At 43.3% G+C, this 15,672-nt stretch overlaps 1 protein-coding gene across 3 annotated transcripts in view; it reads left to right on the forward strand.

Annotated features, from left to right (window-relative positions):
• The first annotated feature begins 1,178 nt into the window (after positions 1-1,178).
• Positions 1,179-15,672, forward strand: part of PPP2R5E (protein phosphatase 2 regulatory subunit B'epsilon) — a 445,062-nt gene continuing 430,568 nt past the window's right edge. For 2 of the 3 annotated variants that reach the window (XM_078660324.1, XM_078660322.1), the window contains exon 1: positions 1,179-1,483. The gene's annotated coding sequence lies outside the window, so the exon portion shown is untranslated. The remainder of the gene's footprint in view (positions 1,484-15,672) is intronic. The other variant, XM_078660323.1, reaches the window with a different exon arrangement.

The raw sequence follows: 15,672 nt of genomic DNA on the forward strand, positions 1-15,672 counted from the left end.
TCTGCAGCAGGGGAGCACCAAATTATGCATCTGGGTTCACTAAATGATGCATCAAAAATAAGCAAATTATGTAGCATTTTTTAAATAGAACTGTTTCATCAAGTTGTCATTTTACACGTTAATACGGTCTGGGCAAAGAGTTCACCTCATTAGTATAGTACCAGTTTATATTAGAGGGATTGCAATTTATGAGCTACGGGGAGAAAAGTGATCTTTGTGCAAAAAATAAGCCATTTATCTACTTACAAAACAAAAATACACATTTATGATCTGTATGTTACACGATGTGCTTTGCATGAGGCACTTTAATCCTCTATGGTACTTTGAGTCAAACCTGTGAGTAAACCAAAAACGATATCGTCAGCAAGTGCTTTAACTACCTCGATAATCTTACCATTATTATTATCCTCTGAAAAATGTTGGGCATACAAAGATCTCTGCAGCAGGTGCATTAACGCTATTTCGAAGTAAAGCCACTTCGTAGCCTATTTAGTGAGCCAGAACGGGTTCACTGTCACGTTTGTCCTTGTTGCAAATTTCTTTGCAGCCGAGTTTTAAAAACACATAAATGTATACGTTGATGGTCGGACTCATGTTTTTCAAGACTCCGCTTCTCGCGGTTCCGCCGTTTTCCGTTGCTACACCTTCACGTCCATTTTATGGTTCCTGCAGAGGTTTTTTTTCCATATCCAGCACTGCACTCTTGCATTGTGTTTTTCTATCCGTGCTTTCTCTCAGTTTTCCTTGCTTCCTCCGTTCTTTCTTACATTGTCGCTTTTCTCTCTATTGCACTGGGTCAAAGCCTGATGATGTAAAAAAATCAGCCTGGTCAGGAGAAACAAGCCAGACGCCTCAATAAATTGCACATATTTCCTCACTTGTCTTTCAGTCCCTCTAACCCCATTCCTTTTTTAGAAATTTCAACCACACGCCCTGAGCTTCCATTGGTATCCGTGGTCCCGCTGCATACGGCATCGTGCATACTGCTCAGCCCAAACATAGCAACCAAACACAACACAGCTTGAATATAGTCCCCGCACAGGAAGCCGTTCTTGTTCTTCCCCCGTCTCTCGGTTCCACTGGTCTCTATCCCTCTTGCTCCGCCTCTTGTGACCTTCTCACCCAATAGTGGCCGGAGGCGCACAGCAAGCCCAATGCAGGAAAGGGCGGGGTTTGCTGTTTTCTACTACGCATGCTCGGGAGCCTGAAGTGACGTGCATGTCACGTGACGTCAGCGTCGTCGCTAGGTCGTTTCCTGTGATGGGAACTGGTCGCTGCCTCTGATGGGACCCGCAGGATCCTTGGAGTAACAGGAAGGAGCCGGGGCTGGACAGAGGCCTACACAGCGCTGCCGCAGCCCGAGGGGACCCGCGCCGGGAGCCGTAGCCCGCCCCGGAGGAGCCCTGACCCGCAAGGCCCCCGCCGCTTGTCCGCACCTTCCTTCCCCTAGCAGCACCTCTGAGCCTGGATCAGCAGCTTCAAGGTAACCCCGGTTTCCCAGGCAGCAGGGCAATCGGAACCAGACTTTGCTTGGAAGATCACACAACACGGCCTAGTGCATTTGCTCTTGAGTGTGTACTGTGCATGATTGTGCATCTCCCCGCCCCCTGCGGCCTAGTGTAGGAACTCTGCAGGGTGTACTGCTTGACTATGCCCAATGAACACTCCACTTTTTGGCATAATGCTGGTGCTCTGCAGGTTGCACAGTCCATATTGTACCTCTTTGAACGTTATGTGCCGCTTTGGTGTGGTGCAAGAGTGTTGCACGGTACACAGTGCACTATCGTGCCTCTGAACGCACAATCTCAGATTGTATTAACTAAAGGGGAAATACTTCTGCTCTGTCATTAACAACTGGGATTCACAGAAGTGTGATTTGAGAGCCCCTAACTTATTTAATTATTTAGATCTAGGCTGTTTTACCCTAAACCAAGGCACTAAATACCTGACAATATCGCTAGGAGGCTGCAACGCGACAGATCACCTGCATTTAAAGTTTGCTTATGCGTTAAAAACAGATATTTGTCGCTGTTAACTAACCTCGTCATTCATGCACCCAAACAGGGAAAAAAAGTGATTTGCATGCTTAAAAAGTAGAATGCTATATGCTGCGTATCTACAACCCCACATTTGCTGTCATATTTTAAAATAAAAAAAGCCCTTTCACTGTTTTAAGGACATGTATTTAAGGTGTTTAATCCTTGCAGCTTGTTCGGGTAGTATGCCTGCAGGGTTAATAAATGATCAACCTATCGTTTAAGTTCCCACGGGTTGACTCAGCCGTTCATTCTTCTAAGTAAGCCGTGGCAATAACGTGCACCACAGACTCATATTTTCAGCACAAATGTCACCCAGGGCATGCTCTAGTTAGCCTAATAAGATACAGTTCAACTAACCTCACATACTTGGCAGCTCTTTTGCAGGATACACTTTTTAGGAAGAAAACCAGAGGCCCGCACATATTGTGAAACTAATCGGTGTGCATCTGGACCATGTAGGTCGCTCCTGGAGTATACATCACTTCCAACCTATTAGAAGGCACAGAGTGCCTTCTGCTCTCAATAGTTATAAATTGTTGTAAAGGTGTATAGATTTTGCCCAAGTCTTATTTAGTTGTAATGTTTGTAGTACTCCTTTTAAGGTGATTGTCTATTGTGTTAGTCACACAGCAGCTGCTATGAGCCATGCTTCATTTACTCACTTTTGTTTTGTTACCCATCCACTACGCCCATCTTGCTGTGTTCTGATTCTGTTCTTTTTATTGCTTTTCTGTTCAAAATAGTATTGCCATAAATAAATGAATTCATAAGATTTTGTTCCCGAATCTTATGCCCTGGACCTCGTGCAGGGAGCTGCTAGGATATGGTGATGAGTATAGAAGTGCTCGTCTCGACAGTATAACTCTCACAGGCCTAATACAGAAATGTTAACGGGACTTAGTCCAGTGGGCAATGTTGGAACAGGTTTAGAGCGCTCATCATGTTTTGGTGATGTGCCTTTAAACACCATAATGAGACTGATAAAGGCTGTCCAGCAGGATGCTCTGGAGTGTAGTCATAATTTAAAACCCTGTCCTTGACCTGTAGATTTAGTGATCATAGTCATGTTGTGAGTAGGTGGGAGACATTGCCTACTTTCTTCAGGTTAAGTTTGTATAATTTTCTAGAAAATTACTGTGTAATTCTTGGCAGGCGTTTATGAAAATTGTGCGTGAGGTGTACCAATTACGTAAAAAAAAGTAACGCGTTGCACTCGCTCACTAAAGTTTCCATACCGTTTTAAAGTCATGTGCTGAATGCTGCTGGAGTTCAGTGTATGTCTAACATAGATTCTTCCTCGTGAGTGTGCTATCTAATCAATTTTCAATGTGTGTTATACAAGCATGTTTGATTGTCGTGTATAAGGATCTGTCTTGTACTCCATATATAATAAAGTGGGTATTGTAATTTGTCGAGAATGAACAATACAAGTACACTGGAAGTATTAATGATAGGGTGTCTCAGTGAGTTGATCGCTCAATGCTGAAACATGAAGTAATATGCATGCTTAGAGTTTGAATCCGGACAATGCTTTCTTGACTTTTCATCCTTCTGAGGTGTTACATCAAGTACCATTCAATTGGATAGTAGTAACACAAGCTAGACATGGAAGTAGTGAAATATATAGGATATCTGTGGGTGTACATATATGTGTGTGTGTATATATATATATATATATATATATATATATATACACGTTTGTATGTATGTATATGTGTTTGAATATGTTTTCACAAAAGGGACAGCTTATCTTTTACACCCCTAATGTTAATTTTATCTCCTAAATCCGTTGCTTAATGTTTTTTCAGTATACACATAATTAGAAAAGGAACCTTTGTAACAAAGGTACAATATATAAACTTATCGTCGTAATTTTGTCAAAGGAAACTACTTGATTTTCTTGTATTTCAATACGAGGGTGGAAGCATAGGTTTCTTTAGGTCGAGAGGTTATTGGCATTCTTGACCAGTTGTCTGCCATCTTCCGATTCATTTTTGTATATTTTAACTGGTTGTACAATAAGTACTTTCTCTTAAGAGGTATAAAAGTATCATATCTCCCATGCTTTGCCCTCAGTGCCAAAGTGTAAACATGAAACTGTGAATCCGGAAGATGTAATCGAGTTATCTGTGAAACCACAAATAGATACGTTAAGATGCCCCACAAATATTACTTCCCATACACGTTAAAAAAAAATAAATCAGTGGGTCGATGATCTGACCTCTCACCTATGCCCAGATTTAACCTGCTGTCAAGGTAGTCACCTATTCTCAAGTTAGTCACCAATAAATATCCCAGTGAAATGGAATCAAAAGTTCCCAGACATGAATATTGTGCCTGTCATCTCAGCCCACTCCATTGTCCTAGACCAGCGACATGACAGTGCACTGAGCAGGACTCAGCATATCCGCCATGCACCCGGCAGAGACAATGCATCATTTTGCTAAATACAACCTCAGACTTGCCATGATGTTACTGCCAAAGAGTTTCCCTCTGATTGCAGTGCTGAAAGTTGCACTGTACCTGCCAGCACCACCTAACACTACTAGTTTAATAACAATTATTTATAAAGCACATTGCAGCTTTATTCAGACGTTTCTGAATGAAAGTTGGGGAAAGTGTAAACTTTAAGATGCATTTAAATTGAAATGTGACAATACCACATATTTTATAACATTTTAGTACCTATGCAGTTTGGCTGTCTACTGGACCTACATCAAAGTCAAAGATAGCTTTATTCGATTTTTAAATAAAATCATAAAAGCACATTGCAGTACATAAAAACGATAAACACATTCATAATTTAACAACAGATAGAACAATCCTCCATGCAGTTCGATTAAGTTCATTTTGGGAATTTTTTAAGGAAAATGTTATAACATAGAGGATCTACACCTGATGATACTTTTTAAAAACAGAGAGACTGCATAGTCAGTTCATCATGTAACAATTGTATCTTGATAAAAGCGGGCCTACATTGTCTCAGTCCCCAAAGTTTTAACAAAGGTAATAAAAATCTTTTCCTTCTATGCGAATAGAATTTACAGAATAAAATACAAGGAGGAATCATCACAAGGACATGGTATTACATTTTTTGCCCAGTCATTAATGGTTGGGAAGGTGGTCATTCTTAAAAAAGGTCCCAATTCTCAGACTGGCTAGCAGCGTTCTACTGCAGCTAGAGTAATTCGATGACAAATATAACTGCATCCCCGGGCCATGCAATAGTGATGTTGAAAGACAGACACCTTCTTCCTCTCTATCTGCCAGCGTTGGTCTTCCAGATGCTCAAGACAAACATCCTTTAGTGCTTTTTTAGAAATGGAAGATAGAGTGGAGAGGACACTATAAATCTCGGGGTGGCCTATGTCTGTTAGAAAGTCCTTTACATAGCCAAGCCAAAGAATATGTTTTGCCCCCTGATGTTTGACACAGTCCTGAATGATGGCCCGGTTAAGCTCAGTTTCAGCTGTTGTCCACACTTTATGCCATAACATGACTGGGGAAACCTTGATTAAATCTGTTATATTGACCAAGGCAAGCTCTTTATGACATACATAACTAGAAGTGGATTTAGGGACAGCAAGCAGATACCTCAGAAAGGAATTTTCGCATGTTTGGATTTCTGAGGAATCTGCAACCCCCCAGATACCTGCCCCGTAAATGGCAGTCGATACGCACTTAGCCTTATAAATGTCCACAAGACGCGTATCGGCCTGCCCCCCAGTCTATTTGCAAAGTGTTTCACAGCTACTATGGTACGAATGAAAGCTAGCTTCCTTGCGGCTACCGCCGTAGACCATATAACTTTTTTATTAAAAACTATCCCTAAATAGGGAAAAGTATTGGTAAGTACTGTCTTTGACTGATTTAAAAAGGTGTTACACGGTACGTTCTTTTTAGATGAGCAGCACATGGTCAGGGTTTTCCCTACATTTATTTTTAAGCCTCTTTCATCCATGTATCCCGCAAAGCTATTCAGCGCCTTTTGAAGGCTTAGTTGGGTCCTTGCCATTAAAACCGCATCATCTGCGTACAGTAATATTGGTACTGCAACACCTTCTATTTTAGGATAATCCAAATCCTTATCAATTAAAAAGGCTGCCACACTATTTATGTACAGATTGAATAGAAAGGGTGCCAAGATGCAGCCTTGGCGCACACCTTTCATAATTGGGAATTTGTTTGTGCATTCTCCATTTTTACCAAAGCGGACCTTTGCCCCTGCCCCTCTATAAAGTTCTTTAATAAAATTAAGAATGTTGGGGTCATTGCCAAGATCTTTTGAGGTATCCCACAACACTTCATGACTTAGACAGTCAAACGCTGAACTAAGGTCAACGAAAGTCATGAATAGGTTTCCCTTCTTGGCCGCTATATACTTGCCCATAATTATGGTCCAATTGAGTCCTTGCTCGACTCTACCTACGCCAGCTGTAAAGCCATACTGAAACTTAGAAAGGGCATTAATCTCCTTGGCCCATGAATGTAATCTGTTCAGTAAGATTCTGCCCGCCACTTTCAAAGTGAATCTAAAAGTGAAATTGGCCTGTAGCACTTTGGATCGCTACGATCTCCCTTCTTAAAAATTGGGACTACAATCGCTTCCTGCCAAGTCTATGGAAATCCCTTTTTAGTGTAGCTATTTAATACATTGGTCAGGAGAGGGGCCCAAAGGGAGATGTCAGCCTTGTAAGTATCGATCGGGACTCCGTCTGGTCCTGGAGCTTTATTCGAAGAGCTCTCTTCAATGGCTAGTTCTTCTTACGCTAAAGAGAAGGCTATATCTAGGGGGAACAAACCCCCGGTGTCAGGCACCTCGGTTGGCTGGTAGCGAGGCGTGCCGAGCTAACTAATTCATCTTTTTTATATAGCTCGGAAAAATGATTTACCCATACCGCCTCCTCTATAGCTATCTCGATTGTATCCGTTTTCCTTTCTATAAAGAAGGGGGCATTTACGGCCCTCCAGAAGGCAGCGTTATCTTTCAAAACGCATGCCTTATGTAGGGCTACCCAGGCATCCTCCTTTAGATCAGACTTCCTCTTTTTTATAGCAGATTTATAAAGTAGTCTAGCTGTCCTATATCAGTTATGTTTCTAGGTACCTCTTTAAGAGCTAGCTTCAGCAGCGAGTGGGCATTGCTACACTCAGTCGAATCAGCCCTCAGTCCTGTTTCCTTCGCCCAGCCTGCTCTTGCGAGTTAGTTGGTTACAGATTTGCCCTGTTATTTTTTGAAAGGCAGATACAACCTCAGCTGAGCTGGGGTTTTCTGCGAGGCAGATCAAAAAGTCTTTTAGATGGCCTGATAGTAGGGTATGCAAAAAAGTGGCTGTGTTTATCTTACTCCACTTTATGGTATAACCATTCACTCTAGAGAGTTCAATCCTGTGGCGATAAATATTTTCGGCCACCACGGTGTTCTGAGGATTTCCTGACCCAAAGCTGAAAGACAAGTGTATTGGAAAGTGATCGCTCATTGAAATGTCCTCAGTTCTAAAGTTCAGGACACAGCGATGGTAACTAGCTGTAAGTAACGTAAAGTCGATCACTGACCGCATGCCACGTCCATTAAAGGTAGGTTGAAAGGCGGCCTGAAGACTACAGAACTCGTTGGCAAAGCCTAAGTCCCATTCACATATCAAGTTGTTAAATAAATCACCAAACTTTGAATGCTCAAAGCGGCTGCATGGGTCTCCCTTCAGGTTGACCACCCCACAAGTACCGAGTTCAGTTTGAGGGCATAGATGGCAGTTAAGGTCGCCCGTCAATATGACGCACATCTCTGTTTGGGCAGTATCCTGTTGAGTATGTAAGATGTTGTTTAATTCCGCTATAACATTGACTACATCTTCCTTTGGGATATTGTTATAGAAGTTAATACTTGATAGTAATCCCCTCCTGTACTTAATGTCTTTACCTCCATATTTAACATATTTGATATGAAAATAGTTAAGCCTCCAGAACTTCTGCCCCTAGTGGTCTGTTTAGCTGCCGAGAAGAATGTACGATATCCACTTATATGTATTTCCCTCTGTTCCCAGCATTCTTGTAGGCAGATTATACTAAAGTTGTCTACAAATGTCAGAAAAATGGGATCCTTAACTTTACTTGATAATCCCGCTACATTCCACGACAGGAGAGTTAAACTTCCTCCTGTACCAACCAGTAGGGGACTATCATTTACTTGTGAAGTAGAAACCAAAGGCCCTTCTTGGGCCCCCAGTTGGTCACTTGCAGCTGTTACATTTTGTACCTTGCAGCTTAAGTGACCATGGGTGTAGGTAATTTCTGAACAGTTATTGTCAATCTTGCCCTTTATGGATGGCAATCCGTTGGCAGAGTTAAATACGTCCTCATCTGGCCTTTGCTTGGATGGTAAATTAGTATTGGAGCAGTCTATTTCACTCCTGTACATATTTAACATAGTTTTCCCCCTCCTACATTCCTCTGGTATCTTGGGTGACATAGCCAGTCAGTCCACCATCTCAAGGCAGCTATATCTATTGGCAGTTGGAATTCCCACCCAATTTCCCAGGTATGGTTGATTCCTATTTAGGTATCCTCCCCATTCCTGAAGACCTCCATTTCCCCAGTTCCCCCCTAACTCAAAACCTTGGTGCCTCCCAGGTTGGTAAAAATATGATAACCGCCTAGTTTCTATCCCTGCGGCGCTCATTTGTGTTCTCCATGAGCAGATATAGTCGACAGTGCGCTGGTCCTCAAAATTGACCAAAACGCAGTCACCTTTTGTTGTCTTCCTGTCGTGCCCTACCCATGGTACCCTACGTACCATTATGATCTTGCTAGACAAATGCGGGGGGAGGGGACGGTTAATATTAAGCCAGTAAACAACTTTATTATATAAAGACCAAGTTGGCTCCTCTACAAATTCTTCCAGTTCTGGAACCCCTGTCATGACGACTACATAAGGGCTCGCCTCTAGGGGCAGGTTTACAGCAGGTCTACCCTTTGTAGCCACCCTTTCCCATTTTTTGTTTTTAAGGGGGGCACCCGGGGTATTTGATGGAATCTCCTCCCTCCCGGTTTGCTGGATCTGGCCAGGGGGGTTGAGAGCTGTTTTTTTCTCTTTCTCTTGAGGAATGGCGGGGTTACTAATTACCTTTGGTACGAGTAATGAAGGTTGTTTAGTTTTTAAGCTTGACTGGCCAGATTTTATAGATTGACCATTCGCTGTCGGTTTTACCCCTGGGTGTAGTGGGTTCTTAGTAAGGTTATGCAATTCCTTAAGCTGGTTTTCAATGTGCACTAATCTAGTTTCTAGTGGTGCCAAGAGAGTTTTAAACAATTTCCCCATTTGTGCTAGGAGTTGGCCATCAAAGTCATCCTGATATTCTGTATTGTTGCTAGCTGAGACCTCTATTTCCGATAGGTCTAGGGCAACATTTACAACTTCTATAGATAACGGATCGTTTTTCTTTCTGGCCTGTTCTTGTCCCACCCCTTGCTTTTTGGATAAAACACAGGCATTCTTAGGTTTCACTATCTTGGGATTTTTTGCCCCTGGAGTAGTCGTCTTAATGGCTTTCTTTTTGGGTTTAGCACCCTCCTTTCTCTCCCTAGATGAGCTAGTCCGGGATAAGCTGCAGAGTTTTTTCCAGGTCTGAGCTTATCAATGAATCTAATAGGGAATGGGAAGTTGACTGATTCCCCCCCCCCCCCCAACGGCATACAGTGCACGTCCACATGGACCAGAGGCAAGTCAATTTCCTTAGTAGGTTCAGGTATAGGTGTACGTGCTGACGCTAGATGACCCATGGATGATCTTTTTCCCAACGCTAGGTCTTGAGAGACCCTGCGTTCCATTAGGCGTATGCCTTGATCGATAACTGAATTTGTTCGAATTATAAAATCATCCAGGGTACCTGTTCATCCCCCCCCCCCGCTGCAGTTTTACTCCTACTACCGCGGGTAGTCATAATTGCTTACAAGTTCAATAAGTAGCCTCAGTTCAGCTATGGTTTACTGTGTAAAGTTTAAACAAGACGCTGCCAAAGCAAACAGTGAGTTGGTAATGTTCACAAAGATTCACCTTTAGTGGGCATAAGAGAGGGGGCCCGGTCCGGTCTTACCCGGTTTTTAACGGGCTTGAACGGACCCACCCTTGGCCCGGGCGTCGCCCGCACGCGTCCCGCGACGCGGGGGCTGGTCCCGTTAATGTAGCGCCTCCAGGCGCGGAAGTCCAATGCTGCGTCTTCCTGCAGCAAAGCCCCCTGGGAGATGCAGTCTCCCCTGCACGGCGGCCGCGCCGAGATGGAGAAGGCAGCGGCGGCGAGGGGAGGCTGAAGCTGGGTCACAGGCGGTAAGGCGCTAGGCGCTGTCACAGGGAGTTAGGTCGGCTTGAAGTCTTTATGGCGATACACCCCTACATCATTTTATTCTTCTACTCACTGTATCTGTAATTGTCAATCATTTTTATAAAGTAAAAGTAAAAAAAAGTGGTGAGTAAATACAGCTCCGCCCGCACAACCAAGTGCGTCTCACAACCATTTGTGCAAGACATTTCTTTTATCAGTACATCATTTTTAAACATTTCAGGTATAATATAAAAATGTAAACTAAGATTGAATTTCAGCTACCTTATATATGAAGGAAGATGTAGCTTGTAAAAATTGTTTTTCAGGTTTTAAAACAAAGCGATACCAAAGGGGATGATGGGCGGAGCGTTTGAGCAAATCAAACACTCACCCCGAGTCAACTGATCTGGGTTTAATCCATCACCATTCTTTAGCTCACTCCACCACCCCAGTTCAGACATGACCATATGTTAATCAGTCTGACCCTGTGCCTCATGGGAACAATCCAGCCCGAAATACCAAGCCATGCCTTCCCTGGACCGGAAACCAGCATCCTAAGACTGGTTTCGGATTCATAATCCTCATCAGCCAGGCTATCTTGAATCCAGTGGTAGAGTGAGCTAGGGACCCACGTCTGGGCATACCCTGCCAACTTAGGGCGAACAAGATAGCCTGGCTGATTAGGGTTTGGACTAAATACATGCAGTGAAGAAGAGCTGAGAGAGGTGCTTGGAGGAGTACCGCCCCTTTGCTCTTGGTTGCTTTGTTAGGTTGGCCTACTGTTGCTGTTTCTGAATTGGGCAGTGAAGGACTAGACTGAACTTTCTGCAACATATTGCCTACGTTTCTCCAAGGACAGGAAGTTGAGCTTGCCTCCTTTTGGAAGTCTCAAGAACATCAAAGACGGAAGAAAAACCACACCAACACGTCTGGTGGCTCCATGACCTGAGGCCACAGCAGAAAGCATTGCTTCTTTTTGTGCCGCAACCGTGGTCTCCCCAGTGTTGCCACCTGATGCTGTCATTGACGCTGCTTGCACTGTGACCTCTCTTCACATCGCCCCCTGGCCTCACTGATGACGCCACTCAATGCTGACATTGATGCCACTGCCTGCACTGGCGCGTGGGGACAACGCTTGCGAGGTCCACCGACATCTGTGCCATCAACTCCAGTATCACCTACCGATGCCGCTGCTTGCAGCACTACTTCAGGGAACCACATAAAGCATCCCAACCTTGGGTCTACCGATGAAAGGGCTTCAGCAAAGATGCCGCTGTTGCCTGCACTGTGACCTGTAGACACCGCACGTCACATCGCACTGCTTCACACCGCAGCCCTGGTCTCACTTACGACACTGGATGCAGTCCCCGAGTTGCTGTCTGCACCGTGACCTTTGGGCACAGCACATCGCATAGTCCTGCTTTGCCACTGGATTCAAGCAAGCCGGGCTAAAGACGGCTGGAATGCCAGAAACCGGTCCTCGGAAGCTTGTTTCCGGTCCAGGGAAGACATGGCTTGGCAGTTCGGGCTGGACTGTTGCCATGAGGCACAGGGTCAGACTGATTTGCATATAGCCATGTCTGAACTGGGGTGCAGAGTGGGCTAAAGAACGGTGATGGATTAAACCCAGATCTTTTGACTGGGTGTTTGTGTTTGATTGATTCAGATGCTCCGTCCATCACCACCCCCTTTTGTACCGCTTTTGGCCGGCATAAGGGTGGCAGGGTATGCTCAGACGTGAGTCCCTTGCTCACTTTGCCACTGGATTCAAGCAAGCCGGGCTGAAGACTGCTGGAATGCCAGAAACCGGTCCTCGGAAGCTTGTTTCCGGTTCAGGGAAGACATGGCTTGGCAGTTCGGGCTGGACTGTTCCCATGAGGCACAGGGTCAGACTGATTTGCATATAGCCATGTCTGAACTGGGGTGGCAGAGTGGGCTAAAGAACGGTGATGGATTAAACCCAGATCTTTTGACTGGGTGTGAGTGTTTGATTCAGATGCTCCGTCCATCACCACCCCCTTTTGTACCGTTCTTTTTGAGAAAGGCAATATGTGAAGAATGGCATTTTTCACACCATTAGGGATTTGCCGCATTTGCCGCCTAATGCATGATCTACAGATAAAAGAAAAAAATTCTAGCCCGAACAGTTCAAAAGTGAAAACACAGTGACACGCAGTGGAATGCCCTTCGTAAAGGATGCCTATTCACCTTTCTGTTAATTATTGCTATATTTGGGTGTTAAACCAGTAATAAGAAAATTTGCCCTATGCAAGTGATGAAGGTCAGAGCAAGTTTAGGGACGGACATCTTCCCCAGCAGGCACATGCATCCTTGCTACACATCTACATGATGTGCTTAAAGCACTCTTCGTCAGACAACTGAAAGCAAGGCGCGGAGCCAGTGTAAATTGCTCTTATGTGGCGTAATGACAAGAGCTGCAGACTTTTGAGCTCGGGAACCATGTTCGAGTCTCTGTGTCTGCTCAACATCCTAAGATTCTGGGCAAAATACTTAATCACCCCATGCCTAGCAAAAAAATGGTGTCATTTTGTAATGTAGCAGGTACTCAAATAAAGCGCACCAATACCTCCAAGCCCATCGCACTGTAAAAAAAAAATAGCGTGCATCTCTGCCCATAGGCATGTGCGCAACCATGCAACCTTTATTAAATGTAAGCGTTAGCCTTTAATGTATGTGTGGTCTTACTCCTTATAAATAATATAATACACGCTTTAAATGTATGCTTACAGAAAGCAAATAAATCAAGCTTGTGGTTTTCCTAATAAATGTATTGCCAACCTGCTTTAAACAACTCTATTTTATTTAAAAGGAGCCTAAGCCCCAAAAGCGATAAAAACATAGACATTAGAAGCAGAGTTCCCAAAAGGTGCACCAGTAAAGGCTACATGCCTCATGTTTTTGGTTTTGTTGTATTTAATTTTTTTATATAGCGTGAACTGCACCCGAAGGTATAGGAGCGCTTTTACACGAGCCCTAGTTACGTTACACAAACACACATTTTAAATTGTTGGAACAGTGAAATTAAGTAATTTGACCAAAAAGACAGGAAGTTGAGCCTGTGCTGAAACTATGACCTGGTTTCCCAGTTTTAAAGTCGTCCGCTTTGGACATGCAACCATGCAACCCTTATGTAATGTAAGTAGTAGCTTTTAGTATATGTGTGATTCTGCTCTGTAAAAACTTTTGCATTTCCTCTTGTTAAAATGTTAACTGATGCCCGTAGGTTTACCTTTAAAACAGGTATGTATGTGCACAGAAAATAGATTAAGCATAAATTTGACATCTCCACTTGCAAAATGCATGCAAAGATGAATTTTAAGGACTACTATGCCAGAGGCACACACAGATGAATTTTAAACACTACGATGTGAACAAATGCACTTTGGCAGAGTAAGTAAGTGAAAGGCCTAAATAAATGTGTACTCCCACCCGAAAAGCTAATATGTCAATAATTGCTGTTGAAAAAAAAGCACGCTTTAAATACTTGCAGTCTGGGGAATTTAATTAAATTCTGGACCAAGTAATAAAAGTGTAAAAAAATAACAATGGTAGCTAGTGAAATTTAAGTATTGATTATTTGGACTCTTTTGCGTAAAATAGGATATTTTATTGGTATTTCATTGTGGGATTAAAACAAATATTTACTGTCTCGCCCTATGTACAGCTCTCCTGCCGTTTAAAAGTGCTGGCAATAACAGCTACTCATGTAAGTGCTTTTACATGAGCCCTAGTTCCGTTACACAAAGAAGCATTTTTATTTTGGTAGGTACGGGGAGATTAAGTGAATTGCACAAATTTACTGGATGTAATACTGGTGCTGGAATATGAAACCAGTTTCCCTTGTTCCCAAGTCGACCATAATGTGCGACACGGTTTCATTTGAAAACGAGCAAGCCGATGAGCCAAAGTACTTAGGCAAATGCATGCATGCTGTGAAAGTTAAAAGTACAAATACGTAATAAATCTACGTAAAATGAAGGAAATGGAGAAGAAAGTGATGTGCGACACGGTTTCGAGGCAAATCAACAAGTTGTGAAAGGTAAAAGCCGAAATAAGTATGAAACCTATCCGAGAATGAAGCAAATCGGGACGGCATTGATGTGAAACACAGTTTTACTCGAAAATGATTAAGCCTTGAAAGTTATAAGCCAAAAGAAGTTAAAAGCCTAAAAAAATTAAACGTATCGGAGAATCAAAGAAATGGAGACAGCAGTGCTGCCATTGAAAGTAAAAAAGAAAAGTGCAAATCAGTTCAATTCAGCCAGGGAAAATGATGCAAAATTACAGTTGGTTAGGCAAAATGCTATCTTCATGAAGTCTTAGAGTGCAAGTTTGTCGGAGGGGGTATCCAACATCAAACCTCCGGCTCACTATATTAACCTGTGAGATTCCATGTAACAAAATACTTATCTGTATGCTTTGATAAAGAGGAATAACCATCCACTCTATAATACCTATTGACTTTAACATACGCTTTCACAATAAATACGTCAAATCTACTGCCTTTATTGTACCCTCTCATAACAAATATTGACACCGATTACCCTTCTCATTAGTTTTTCACCATGACCAACTCGAACCTACTGTGTTGAGCATAAGCTTTCCCATAAGGCCACCATTGGGTATATACCAAGTATGTAATTTGTAAAGAAATAAGTCTTGGGATCCCAAATTTTCCTTAAAAGCCTCTAGCCCATATTGTTGAATGTCTGGTTGCCAAATCTCTTTACTCTTAAATCCACTTCATACCTCTTTTGTCTACTCCAAGACACCCACTGCCCCTTTAACTTGGTCTTACAGGTTCCAGCTTTCATCCTATGTCAAAGTTTTTCAGTCTGTCTTTCTCCTTTCCACCATGTGTGTTTTTACTCTCTTTTGCTCTGGGTCAGAGTCTGAAGAGGGAGAAAAAAGGTACCAGTCCCCAACAATCAGTGTCAGTAGGCCCCCCTTGTATAAACCGGCTAGAATTAAGCATTGGTTCTACTGCCGCCTTTGACACGGTGGATCATACCATCTTGCTTTCCCGTGTCAGGGCGGCCGGGATCGGAGGGACTGCCTTGGTCTGGCTATCATCCTTCCTGAGCGACCGCACCCAGGCCGTCCGCCTGGGTGATTTTACAGCGGACGTCCGAAAAGTCCAGTGCGGGGTTCCCCAAGGCTCCTCCCTTTCCCCCCTCTTGTTCAATCTCTATATTGCCCCTCTCATCTTTTCTCTTCAACAAATGGAGGTCGCCGTATTTAATTATGCGGATGACCTCCAGCTGGTCTTTAACCTCTCCTCTTCCCCCTCCTCT

The sequence above is a fragment of the Lissotriton helveticus genome, chromosome 9, assembly GCF_964261635.1.
Source record: "Lissotriton helveticus chromosome 9, aLisHel1.1, whole genome shotgun sequence".
Lineage (NCBI taxonomy): Eukaryota > Metazoa > Chordata > Amphibia > Caudata > Salamandridae > Lissotriton > Lissotriton helveticus.